Genomic DNA, 12,235 nt, shown 5'->3' on the forward strand with positions numbered 1-12,235 from the left:
TTTCTGTCTGCTGCTTATTTCCACAGAGATATCCCAATCATTGCTTTAAACTCAGTATTCTGTGCCCAAACTCAATAATTATATCCTTATCCAGAATGGATTCTCTTATCTCTGCTAATGAAGCCCCCATGTTTCGGTTGTACAGGTATTTGATTAATGAACAAAAGTTAGAAAAGCATCTTAAGAGCATTGTTTTTCTATAGCCATTTGGAAGGTACCCAGGGACAAAGTCTTGAACTTTATCATAAATTACTTTTCAAAATTTATATCATCAACTTATTCAGAAGAACATTTCATTTAAAAAATAGCTGGAAAAAAATTTTGGGGAAAAAAGTACCCTTTTTTCTCCTTTGATGGGAAAAATGGGAAATCAGAAGAAATAATGCATACAATTTTGTGCTCATAAGTTTGCAATAGTATGTTTACATATTTTATTTTTTTAATCAATTTTTATTATCATTAGGAATTCTGAGTTTACTTTGTCTCGTTCTTAAGTAATAGGATTTTAGTTTCCAAGATATTTAATCATTGCTAATTTATAAATCAGAAGTTTTCTAGTACAAGGCTCTTGAGGGTTAAGGTTTATGAAAATTTTAAATAACACATTTCCCTTGGATCCGTGTTTACTAAAAATAAACCAAATTCTCTTATCATTTTTTTCATGGTGCCTAACAATATCCTACAATGATACTAAAAGGGGAGAAACTTTTTTTGGTGGCCCTGTTGGTGTCAGCTGAGTGGTCCGTTCTCCCATCCTTCTTTAGAACCACGAATATCATATGTGTAAATAAAACTCACAATTGGCTGAACCTTCTCATTTTCTTGTTTAAACCTCACCCATGAGATGATTTTGATTGGGTTTATTCAACTGCAAACTATTTTCTGAATCCAACATAGAAAACCAGTCAAGCCAGCCATTGGGCTTCAAGAAGATTGGAAGGTCACAGGTAATCTGCAGAAAGCATACAGAAAGAAGCAAGTTCCTTGGGATCTCAAATAATTCTTCTTTAGCTAGCTCCATGGAGTAAACCTTGAAATTAAGCAAATTAATAGTTTTAGCTTACAAAAGTACAAGGTCTTAAAATGCTAAGTAAAGATGCCACGGTAATTGCAGAAGGTAATTATAAGCCTGATACAGGAAAATCTATTTTTCCTCCTTTAAAAACATATTTTCCCATTTTTCCCCTAATAACAAAAACACAGGGGTCAGAAACGTGCCAAAGAGTGATGAATGAAAGGAGACAATGCCATTTAGGGATTATTTAATGTTTGTGTGGTCTTCCTGATTTAATAATATTCAGATGCTTGATTACTATTGCCCCTCCCCTGCTTTTCAAAAATACAGCTGTAAAAGATGGGACAGACATTAAGAAACCTATCTAATGGTCAGAATTTAAAACATCTACATTTGTTGCATTCTCTTCTCCTCCTCTTTAATTTAGTCTCAGGATTCTTTTGAAATTTGCGTAAAATATTTTACTGCTTAGAAAATAATTTTAATATAGTTTTTCTGTGAAAATTGTCAGAAATCTTTGGCTAGGCAAACTATTCAACCAACTGTAGCACTATAGAGGAGATGTGATAATTAGTACAAGGTAGTGCATAGAATGTCCGTTACCCTGAGAAAAGGTTATCCATGTTAAGTCTGTGGTTTTGAATCCTGCCTGAAATAGAGTTTGGGTTTGTTTATTTGTTTCTGCCATTCTGGATTCATGCTTTGTATTTAGTCTAGGAAAGCATTCATGGTTGAAAATTTTCTTTTATCCAAAAAAACGCTTGTGGCTATTTTACTAAGAAATAGGCTATTGTGATATGGCTCTGACTCCATGATGACTAAGCAAAATGCTTCACCTTGATATGGCTGTTACTGCTTCTTTGTTCTGCTTTCACTAATTCTGCCTTCTATAAACCCGCTTCTGTATTCCACATACCTAGTAACCCTGCCCAACCATGTGACCTTAAAAACTCAAAGACCCTGCCAGTGGGGCTCTCACTTTGGAGAATTAAGTCCTCTGAACACCTCGGCAAAATAAAACTGGTTCTCTAACTCTCTCAGTGTTGTGTTGCTTGGCTTCTTGGACATTCCAGTCTGCTGCAGCAATTGAATCTTTGGAAGCAAATCCATCAATAATTGTTAGTGCCCATTTCAGGAATGGGCTACACAAAACTAAACCTCTGCTTTTCATTAAAATAAAGAGCATTACCGAGTATTTTTTGTCCTTTTTTGCTTTATCTCTCTACCCCTCTTACCCACCTATCCCTGATCCCCACCCCCAACAGCTGTCAGTCTGCTCTCTATCTCTGAGACTGTCTTTATTTTGCTTGTTAGTTCATTTGTTCATTAGATTCCATATGAGTGACATTATGTGGTACTCGTCTTTCTCTGACTGGCTTATTTCACTTAGCATAATGCTCTCCAGATCCATCCATATTGTTAAGCAACTAATTTCTAATCTATGTGTTTTTTGTTTTGTTTTGTTTTGTTTTTTATGTGCCCCAGGCATGAAATAGCTCTGGCCACCAACACAAGCATCAAGCTAGGATGAACTAGGGCTGAACATCTGCTTTGCCCCTGACTGATAAAAGAGCAACACCACCAATCAGGCGCCTCCTTGTCCATTGCCAGGGGCTTCTAATCTATGTTGAAGGGTAAGTGTATGACATCTGTTATAGACAATCTCATCTCTATGGATATAATTCACCGACTTCCATTGACTAATAACTAAAGAGAGAAAGAGCTTAAGATTGATAGTAACTATATCAATCTCTTTGATATAAATTTAGATACAAAATAAAAATAAATACTAGATTCTTTTGATGATTTACATGCGAATATTCAAGGGATCTCAAAGTTGCTTTTTAAGTAATGAAAGACCTTTTTACACCTAACTAGCCTGATAGAAGTAAAACACTGATGTCCTAGCATTTCTCCCAACATTTAGGAACCTTTCAGTAAAATTGGGGACCAGTCAGTCATCTGTGAGGATCCTTCATCTTTAAGAAGGATGGTTGTGCCATCCACAGCAGTCAAACAGAACTCCATCCCAGGTGAGGAGCATAAAAATAAAAATATTGTCTCAACTGAGTCTAATGGAAATAATTTTGGACAAGAAAGTGTCCTTGTAGCCCTTCAAATTACATCATAGACCTGGCTTTGGCATAAACGCAGAGGGAAATTTTGTGTGTGTGTGTGTGGGGGGGTGCAGAATCCTAAGGTAATAAAAGGCCTTTCACTATTAAGTAATAACATCAATTTAAATATAAAATAATTTCAAAATTGTTCAGTACACCAGTCACATTATATCCAGAGGGCTGGGCTTTGGTTTGCACCAAATTAATTAAAACAGAACCTGTGTTAGAATGTTAATTTTGGCCTGCACTGCTATGAAATCTTTTCATCAATTCTTGAAGTTTTCCTGCATCTGTGGAATTTTCCCAGCTTCTGAAATCATGTGTCAAATCATTTGTAATCTGTTGAAAGATATTTGTGACCTTTCTTTAAGCTTAAAAAGAAACAACTCCATCTGTTGGCTACATCACCAGAGAATTTTGGACAGGAAGATAACTCGAAAGAGAGTAGAAAGGCATTTTTTCCTCCTGACCTTTGAAATTGTAAATTCATGTTAATTGAATCTGAATTTCTTGTTAACAGCTATTTCATTGACCATTTCTGGGAACTGTATTAAGTCAAGTGTTTATAGGAAAGCAGGTGTTTTCTCTCACATTTCTGTGTCTTCCTGTTTTCTACACAGTATCCATTTTCCCTTTTTCTCTCTGAGTAATCCATTCTGACAATGAACCCCTGACTTTTTATCCTGTAAATCTCTTTTAGTGACAAGTTTGTTTCACAAATATTTGTTGAGGAAATAAGTAATTAATAGTCAAAAATCATTGTTTCCCCCCAAGTGTACACTATTTGCAGCATTATTAGTAATCATTTGAATCATAGTTTGGAAGATTCCCCATATAAATATGGCTTTTCATTTGCACTTTAAAATGTATTAAATCCAAGTCTATGCCTATATTTTTAAATCCTAGAGAAAAAATACTTTTTATATTTACCCTATTTTAACCATTTTTGGGGATCTTCGATTCTTTGTGCAGACTGAAAGGAAGGTAAGAAAGAGGACAGAGAGCAGAAGATGATTGTCAAGTGACCTGTACCTTTCTGTAGTTTCTTCTCAGTTGTCCTTGACTGTCTATTGGTGAGTATTGTAGCTCCTATAAGGTTTTACTTCTCTGCCCTCTGTGAAGGAGCATTGAGCATCATAGACCCAGTGAATAAGCAGACCAGGTCTGGCCTCTGGGAATAAGACTGTATGGCGGTGGGGAAGAGAAGAGCGACACTGTGAAGCTTCTCAGGAAGAACACACTTGTTTTGGATCCACCAGACAAGTCAGCAACATATAAGAGTTAGCCGAGGCCTTGAACACCAAACCACCCAGCTTGTCCTTGGCCAGATGCCTATTTGCAGAAGTTGAAACAATATATGGGCAAGAAAGTAATGCCAGAAGGTAAATTGAATATGATTTATTGAACAGCATCCAGGGAGTAGAACTAATCTTAAATCCTGTTAATAATCCTGGGGGCAGTGTGATGGAGCTCCAGAAATGACACAGTCCTTTGGAAACCATTTGCTCTGATTAACTTGGATACTACAGGATAAGGCAAGTTCAAATTTTTTAATAGGGTTTTTGTTAAATACTTAGCCTATTTTGGAGAGTCTTAGTCTCAAGAAGCTCACATAGAATATATTATTTCTTCAAAAACTAACCCAGATAATTCACTGGACTTTAATGCAAGTGGGCATAGCACTGAGCAGCCAGTGAAAAGTCTCAAGGAATTTATTTCATTATCAAGATTTCATACTTGTCTGACCAGGTGATGGTGCAGTAGATAGAGCCTAGCCTGAGATGCTGAGGACCTAGGTTTAAAACCCTGTAATCGTTGGCTTGAGCATGGGGTCGCTGGCTTGAGCATGGGATCATAGCCATGACCCCAAGGTTGCTGGCTTGAGTCAAAGGTTGCTGATTTGAGCAAGAGGTCACTGGCTAGGCTGGAGCCCCCCATTCAAGCACATATGAGAATGCAATCAATAAACAACTAAAGTGCCACAATGAAGAACTAATGCTTCTCTTCTCTCTCTCTTCTTGTCTCTCTCTCTCTCTCTCTCTCTCTCTCTCTCTTGATAAAAGAAAATACAAAAGATTTTATCCTTAAGGTCTATATTAATTTTTTTACTCACCTCCGCCTTCATTTCCCTGGAGGAATGAATAGCAATTAAGTACACTTTGGGGGATTGTTTAATGCACTGTTTCTGGAATCAGCTTGTGAACTGGATTTTCTTAGGTTGTTATGTCATCTTGAACAGTAAATAAGATGTAATAACAACCTGACATGTTTAAAAAGCCAAGGGCTGGACCTACTGCTGCTCCATTTTGTTGGATTTTAATCTGAGCCTCTAATGTCAGAAAATTCTGTCACAGATATAAAACATGCTGTCACTTAGTGTGCACTACTTTGTACCTCAATTCCTGCATTTTTAATAACACAGGACATAGTTTCTGCCCTTTTGGATGGTGCGCCTGCATTCTGACTTGATATAGATGTGTCTGGGTCAGGCCTCTCACAGGCAATAACTTTCTAATCAACCATCTTGTTCTGGGCTGAGATCAAGGGAGTTTGAAAGCTATTAGTAGAAAGAAAGTTAGAAATAACAGGCTGATCAAATATTCTTTTCATTTTAAAAGAAAACTTTTGGAAAAACTAAAGTTTATGTGAATCACAGAGGATCAATATCAGCCAACCTAAAGGCTTTTTAACATTATCAGGCCAAAATACTAGAATTAAATATGCAGCCTTTCCAAGGCTCACTCTCCCTTTTTCTTCATCCACAGTTCAGTATAAGAAGACAGGGTTTTGGTTTTTGCTTGTTTGCTTTTTCCTTTCCCTGAATTCTTCTCCTGGCACATGATACATATGAATACACTCTCACTACCCACTCCCACCCCAGACTACCTTCTTGGGGCCAGAATGTCACCAAATTGGAACTACAGAAGTAGGTCTTTTAAAAAGTAATTCAAATCGTAAAAATGAAGTATTAGTATAATAGCACTTAATAGTTCTGCTCTTCTTCATGCGGGTCTCTTTTGGCAATGTGTAAAGTCTAATTGTATTGAAGATTGTTTTAGAAGATGCTTGATCTTGATGACAAGATTTATGGGAAATAAAAGAATATGAGACAGCCTAATCAACTCTTGTCTCTTTCAGCTCACTCAGTTTCATCCAGGGAGAAGTCTGATAGGAACAGAACCCAGGCCAAAGGCTGAGTGAGGAAAGATTCCTGAGGCAGAAGAAGCTGAGAAATCTAACGAGGAGAACGAGAAGGAAAAGGTCACTGCATAGGCAGCCCTTAGAGGAGAAGGGAGACCGATTACACCACGAGAGCGGCTGGAAGGCAACGTGTAGAAAGAAGTCACTCATCCTTCCACACACCTGGTAACCTCTAGGTGAATGGCAACTGGTGACATGAGAGTGAAGTAAAGATTTGTTTCCTGTCAGGACTCTCTGGGAATGTTTTTAATTGATTTGTTTTTGCAATGGATTACACTATCTTGCTTTCTCATGTGTAGAGGCGACATTGGAATTGAACAAAAAGAAAATGAAATAAGGAGTCTAGAAAGAACAGTGAATGCATCTGCATTGAAAATTTGAATGCAAAGGGTTCTGTTTCAGTTTACAAGACCCACCTCTTGCCTCACAGCCTATTTGAAGCAAGAAAGTCTATTTTGGAGAAAACATCAGTCAAACTAATTACTTAAAAATCATGACCAGTCAATTCACTTTCAACAGCCAATTTATAGTCCTCATATTCTCAATAAACAAAGGGAGCCATCTTCCTTGTACAGGAGAGAAAAGGAAGATAACAAAGGAAATAAAGGTGTTTTTGCCTGGTGGGCACTGGAGGAGAAGTCCTACCTCCTCATGGCTGAGTCAGGTGATACTGAAGAGAACCAAGGCTTCAGTTTTCTTCAACAGTTATGTCAAAGCAAGTGTTTCAAGAATAATTGATTAGGGTTTAAATATGAGGAATTTATTATTATTATTATTATTATTATCATTAATATATCTGAAATACAAAGTCAGTGTGGCTGAATAGTACTCTCCTGTCCCAGTTTCCCAGTTAATAGAACCACTTTCCAATGCCCATTTCAATCCCAAAACAGGATAATTAAGCCCAATTCTGTTTCATAACTATAAACCTCTGCCTAACAACTGTCATATAAATTCATGTTCGGTGTCACAGAGTAAAACTCCACCAGAGAGGAGATATTAAGAATAAAGCCATCAGAATAAAGCCATCCCCACAATTTAAAAAGGCTACTGATTGTATATGCCTTACAGACTGTTGGTCAAGGCCTTTATCTTCATTTAATCTTGGTGAGTACAGATGGCCTGTTCTGTGCTAAGCACGGGGCCCAGTGCTATGAAGGACACCGTCTCTCACCCTTGCAGGAGCTCAAAATCCTGTAGTAAGGATGAGAAAGGCATAATGAAAAATAAACACAAATAGCTCTAATAGAAGACACAATGTGATAAACACCATAAAATAATTTATAAAGAAAGACTTAAAAGATAGTGTACTGTTAAAGCAAAATAAAATCTCATGTTCATTCCTCACTGTTTTGTAATATATGTCTATGTATATATATGAAAAGACATGTGAGTAGAATCATCTGAGTTTTAAACTTTCCTCTATCTTTATGCATGCTCTTGAATATACAAGAAAATAAATTATTTTAATTGGTAACAAAGTTTTCTCTTAGATTTCATTACATGCAGAGAAATATATGATATAAAGAACCCGCACAAATTCATATGGCTTCATTTTCCAGCCACCTTCCACCCCCTCTTATCTCATGGTGACATTTCTGCTTCATCCTCTGTCCTCTTTGTCTTCATTCTAAGGTTCCATTACAAGGAGATAGATTATGTACCAGATTGCATTATATTTTCAACCTTCTGCCAACAGAATTCCACCCACTTTTTTCTCAGCAGTGGATCAACATGAACCTGCCTTGACCCATTGTAGTTGGTACTTTGAGGATATCACCAGAACTGACCTTGTATAGTTCAGGAAATGTTCAAATGTTAAGATGTTTGAAAGTGACCATAATGGAGAGGAAGTAAGAGCACTGAATCCTCTCCACCCCACAGTAAAAAAGTGAGGATATTTTCAATGCTTATGTTTGGTTTTCCCATAACATGCATTCCAAACATATATTAAGCACCTCAAATTCCTTACTAAATTATAGTGAGAATGTTTGGGGACATATTATGCATTTTAAGGGCAAACATTGTGTCTTCAGTAAAGTTTCCTTAGAAGCAGAGCCTGAGATAAAGATTCTTGATCAAGTGTTTTATTGGAGGACTGCCCTCAAGAGAAGGAGAGTAAGAAAAGCTCTGTGTGCAGAGGAACTAAATGGAACAAGAAAGGGTTCCTGGAAGAATGGATTTTGTTTGAGAGAAATTCTCTGGGAAAAGAACAGTGAATTTTAGCTATTAGGAAGGTTGTCATGGCTGGTGAAGGTCACCTGCACAGAGCACCAGCAGTGTCTACTGCATCATATATTTTTAAAAACTGTGTTTAAAACCTGATGGAATTTAAGCTGTGATTCAAATATGCAATGAATTATTCCAGAAATGTAATTTCCTATTAAAAATTTTGCTTAAAAATTACTTGACATTGGCTTGACCTGTGGTGGTGCAGTGGATAAAGCATTGACCTGGAAACTCTGACATTGCAGGTTCAAAACCCCAAGCTTTCTTGGTCAAGGCACATATGGGAGTTGATGCTTCTTCTGCCCCTTTCTCTCTCTCCCTCTCTCTTTTTAAAAAATGAATCAAATCTAAAAAATAATTTAGTATATCATAAAACATCTGTTTCTTCCAGAGCCTGTTTAAATTTCCCCAAAATGGACTTCTTTGGGCCACTTTGTGTCACATACTGAGCCTGGACCAATCACTGTGTCTAGTGTAGGTAGCCAGTCTGAACACCTACTTACTCTGGATGTGGGAAGGGCAGGGGTAGGTGATTATAATCTTAGCAATAGAAGGAGTATCAATTCCAAAAAAAATGAAGGTGCTAAACAAGCAAAAAAATTAACAGCTATCCTTATACTTATGTAGAACCTGCACTGTCGTGGCACTCAGGAAGTGAACATGTGCACTATTTTCTCATTTTTCTTGGTCATGCCTTCAGTAGTTCATTGGTGTTTTCAGGGAGTTGTTTTTTTATTTATCATCCACTTTTAACACTTTTTCCTACTTCATTAATTTCTGATAGTACCTCTATAAATGATTTCTCTTTTCTTTTGGTTTTATTGTGTTGTTTTCTTTTTCAAAATTTCAGTTATTTTTCATTTCTCTCATCCCTTTGATTCTAAAGACAGTCAGTACATGCCTCTCTCAGTGCATGGGCAATTATGGTTCACTTAACAACAAAAAAATAACATTTTAATGTTATAATGGGGCAAAGCAGTGGACATGAGGGGAAAGGGTCGGGTTCATTCCTCACCATGGCTCTCTGGTCTGATGGATGTCTCTAGGAAGGACTCTTGAGTATTTTCAAGCATGTAGTGGTAATAAAAAGCAGATTAAAAACTTTTAGTTGGCCTTATTATTATTTTTAAATTTTCCATAGAAAATATATCTTCTTATTGCCTATATCCTCTTCCCCTGGGGAGCCATTGGTGATTTCTCACATAGTTCTCAAAAACTCACCACAGGGGGGTATCGCATAAAACTCTGCCATCCTCTTGCGCTAAAAATTTCTCACACAGACCTGCCAGTTGTTTTTCCTGTTATTAGAGGAAAGCTGAGAAATCTCCCTGCTTGCAGGAGATTTCAGCGAAGGGTAGGGGTATTGTTTCCTAGCTAGAAGGTTAGGCAGAAGTTGCCACGGAAAAAAGTTTAACTGAGATGGCTTCGGTCAAGGTCAACATACAGACAGTCCCTGGGTTATGAATGAGATAGGCTCTGTAGGTTTGTTCTTTCTTAAGTTGAATTGATATGTAAGTTGAAACAAATGCATTTACCAATTAAATGCAACTTAGATATTTGTCTTAAAGTAGTATTTATTTTTACCTTTCTGTGCATGTAAATACTTAAACATTTTCCAATACAACCTTAAAAATTTTTGGATGATGCAGCAGATGATGGACTTGTCATAGAGGATGGGACTGTTAGAGAGTCAGGGTTTGATTCTGCTGCTGGAGTCAGTTTCTTGAAATAGGCATCAAGGGAGGTTTGTACAGAGCTTTTATTTTTCTCATCATAAATGGCCATATAGCATCTCAGGCCTTCAGTAACTGTACGGTAAACTTTGGTGACTCTCTCTGTATCAGGATCTTGCTCCTAAGTTTGCCATTCCTGCTTCAGTGAAACAAAAAGCACCAGCTAACTCTTTTATAGAAAACTTCTCTTTGGTTCTGGAGTTTCTGGGTCAATGTTTTCTTCTCTAAATGTGACTCTAGTTCTATAAAGTCTTCATTGTTTAGTTCTTTCCCATGGGAGTCGAGTAACTCTATGATTTCATTTTCACTGATGTCCAACTACAGTATGTACCTCAGACTTTTCTTTTTAAAAGATGTCTTTCCTGAAGGGTTGTTTTGTAACAATATGAACATAATTGAAAAGGGTTAGGCAGCATGGTAACAAGAGCTGGACAGAGCCTTTCCTGTCTTATCATCACAGAGATAGGCCCTCTTCCGCTGATTTCCTGACTTGCTATTCCCAAAGTAAACAAATGGTCTCTGACTAAAATGTATATTCTACATGCTACTATTGGAGATACCCATTGCTTATCATATGTATTCATTGTCTATTATCATGTAGACATAGATTTACTAGTTTTTATATTCTTTGTGCTCAGTGGCTTTTTTATCCAAGATGGAAGTGATATCTTGATGATGATGATGATGATGACGGTGACTTTTTTTTATTGAAGTAAGACATACAGAAAAGTATATAAATCAGAAAAATAAGGGTCAATTGTTTTTTTACAAATTAAGCACATCCATATAACCATCACCTAGATCAAGAAATAGAGCAGGAATAATACCACAGAAGTCTCCCTTATTCCTCCTTCCAGTCACTACCCAATCCTTCATCCCAAAGATAACCATGGTCTGACTGACACAGCCAGAGATTAGTTTTCCTGGTAGCTCTTAAACAGAGCAGACATGCTACTTCCATGTACTTGCTATAGTATTCTCATCTGCTGTATGAGCCTTTGATGCTTTAACAAAGGATGGTGGAGAAGTGGGCAAAGTACAAGGCTCACGCAGAAGAGGTAACTAGAAATTATCTTCTACATAAAATACTGTCAGTTAAAACCAGTATGACCTTTCTAGCTGGCATATGGTCTTATAATATTTTGGGGAAAGAAAAGCTTAATGAAGTTGGAACTATTGTGGGTTTTTTTTTGGATGGGGGGGGTTGTCTCAGATAAATTCCAAAGTACCATTTATAGAAAATTGAAAAAAAGAAGGAAAACATTTTTTCATGGCTTAACTTGGTACTTATCCATACTTGGAGACAGTTAGAGATGTATAGTATAACATTGTCAACTTAGATTTTTTAAGGCCCTTTTACCACAATATTCCCAAGAGGATGAACAGAATCCAAATGCCGTCTCTTGCCCAGATCACCAAGGTATATCCTAGATGATGAAGGGAGAGTTGTGGGCAGAAGATAGGTGGGGAGTAAGAGGATAGATGGGACTAGAAATTCTGCGCCAACTGCCTCAGGTCAAGAAGCCTAGTTCCTTTTCCTTCTCCCCATATCAAACTTTCAACTGCATTCCATTGTCTGACTGCGCTAGCCACAGCTGTAGCTGTTTCCAAAACGAAAATGGAATCTAGCCATACTTGGATTTCGTATTCTCCAGAACTGCTGTTCCTCTGGGCATTATTGTTAGCAGTATCACATTGCATAGGGGCTTAATTTTTCTCACTAGCTTTTGGAAAAATTTACCAATTCTTTCCCGCCCTAAATATAAAAACCTGATGTAAGAGGCTTCTGTCATTATATATTTCCTTTGGGATATCCTTATCCCAGTGCAGGGTGGGAGAGAAGAGTGTGATTGCTTCACCCAGCTATTTGCTTAAAATAACTTTGTTGAGTTTTTTTCTAGAACAGATAAGTTATATATCATTATAGCACAGCACAGCTG

At 37.2% G+C, this 12,235-nt stretch overlaps 1 non-coding gene across 1 annotated transcript; it reads right to left on the reverse strand.

The window, feature by feature from the left end:
- Positions 1-2,487: 2,487 nt before the first annotated feature.
- LOC136336692 (small nucleolar RNA SNORA48) lies at positions 2,488-2,631 on the reverse strand. The gene has a single exon (XR_010731523.1). It is a non-coding gene; the product is annotated as a small nucleolar RNA SNORA48 (small nucleolar RNA).
- Between the last annotated feature and the right edge of the window lie 9,604 nt (positions 2,632-12,235).

The sequence above is a fragment of the Saccopteryx bilineata genome, chromosome 4, assembly GCF_036850765.1.
Source record: "Saccopteryx bilineata isolate mSacBil1 chromosome 4, mSacBil1_pri_phased_curated, whole genome shotgun sequence".
In the NCBI taxonomy this organism is placed as follows: domain Eukaryota; kingdom Metazoa; phylum Chordata; class Mammalia; order Chiroptera; family Emballonuridae; genus Saccopteryx; species Saccopteryx bilineata.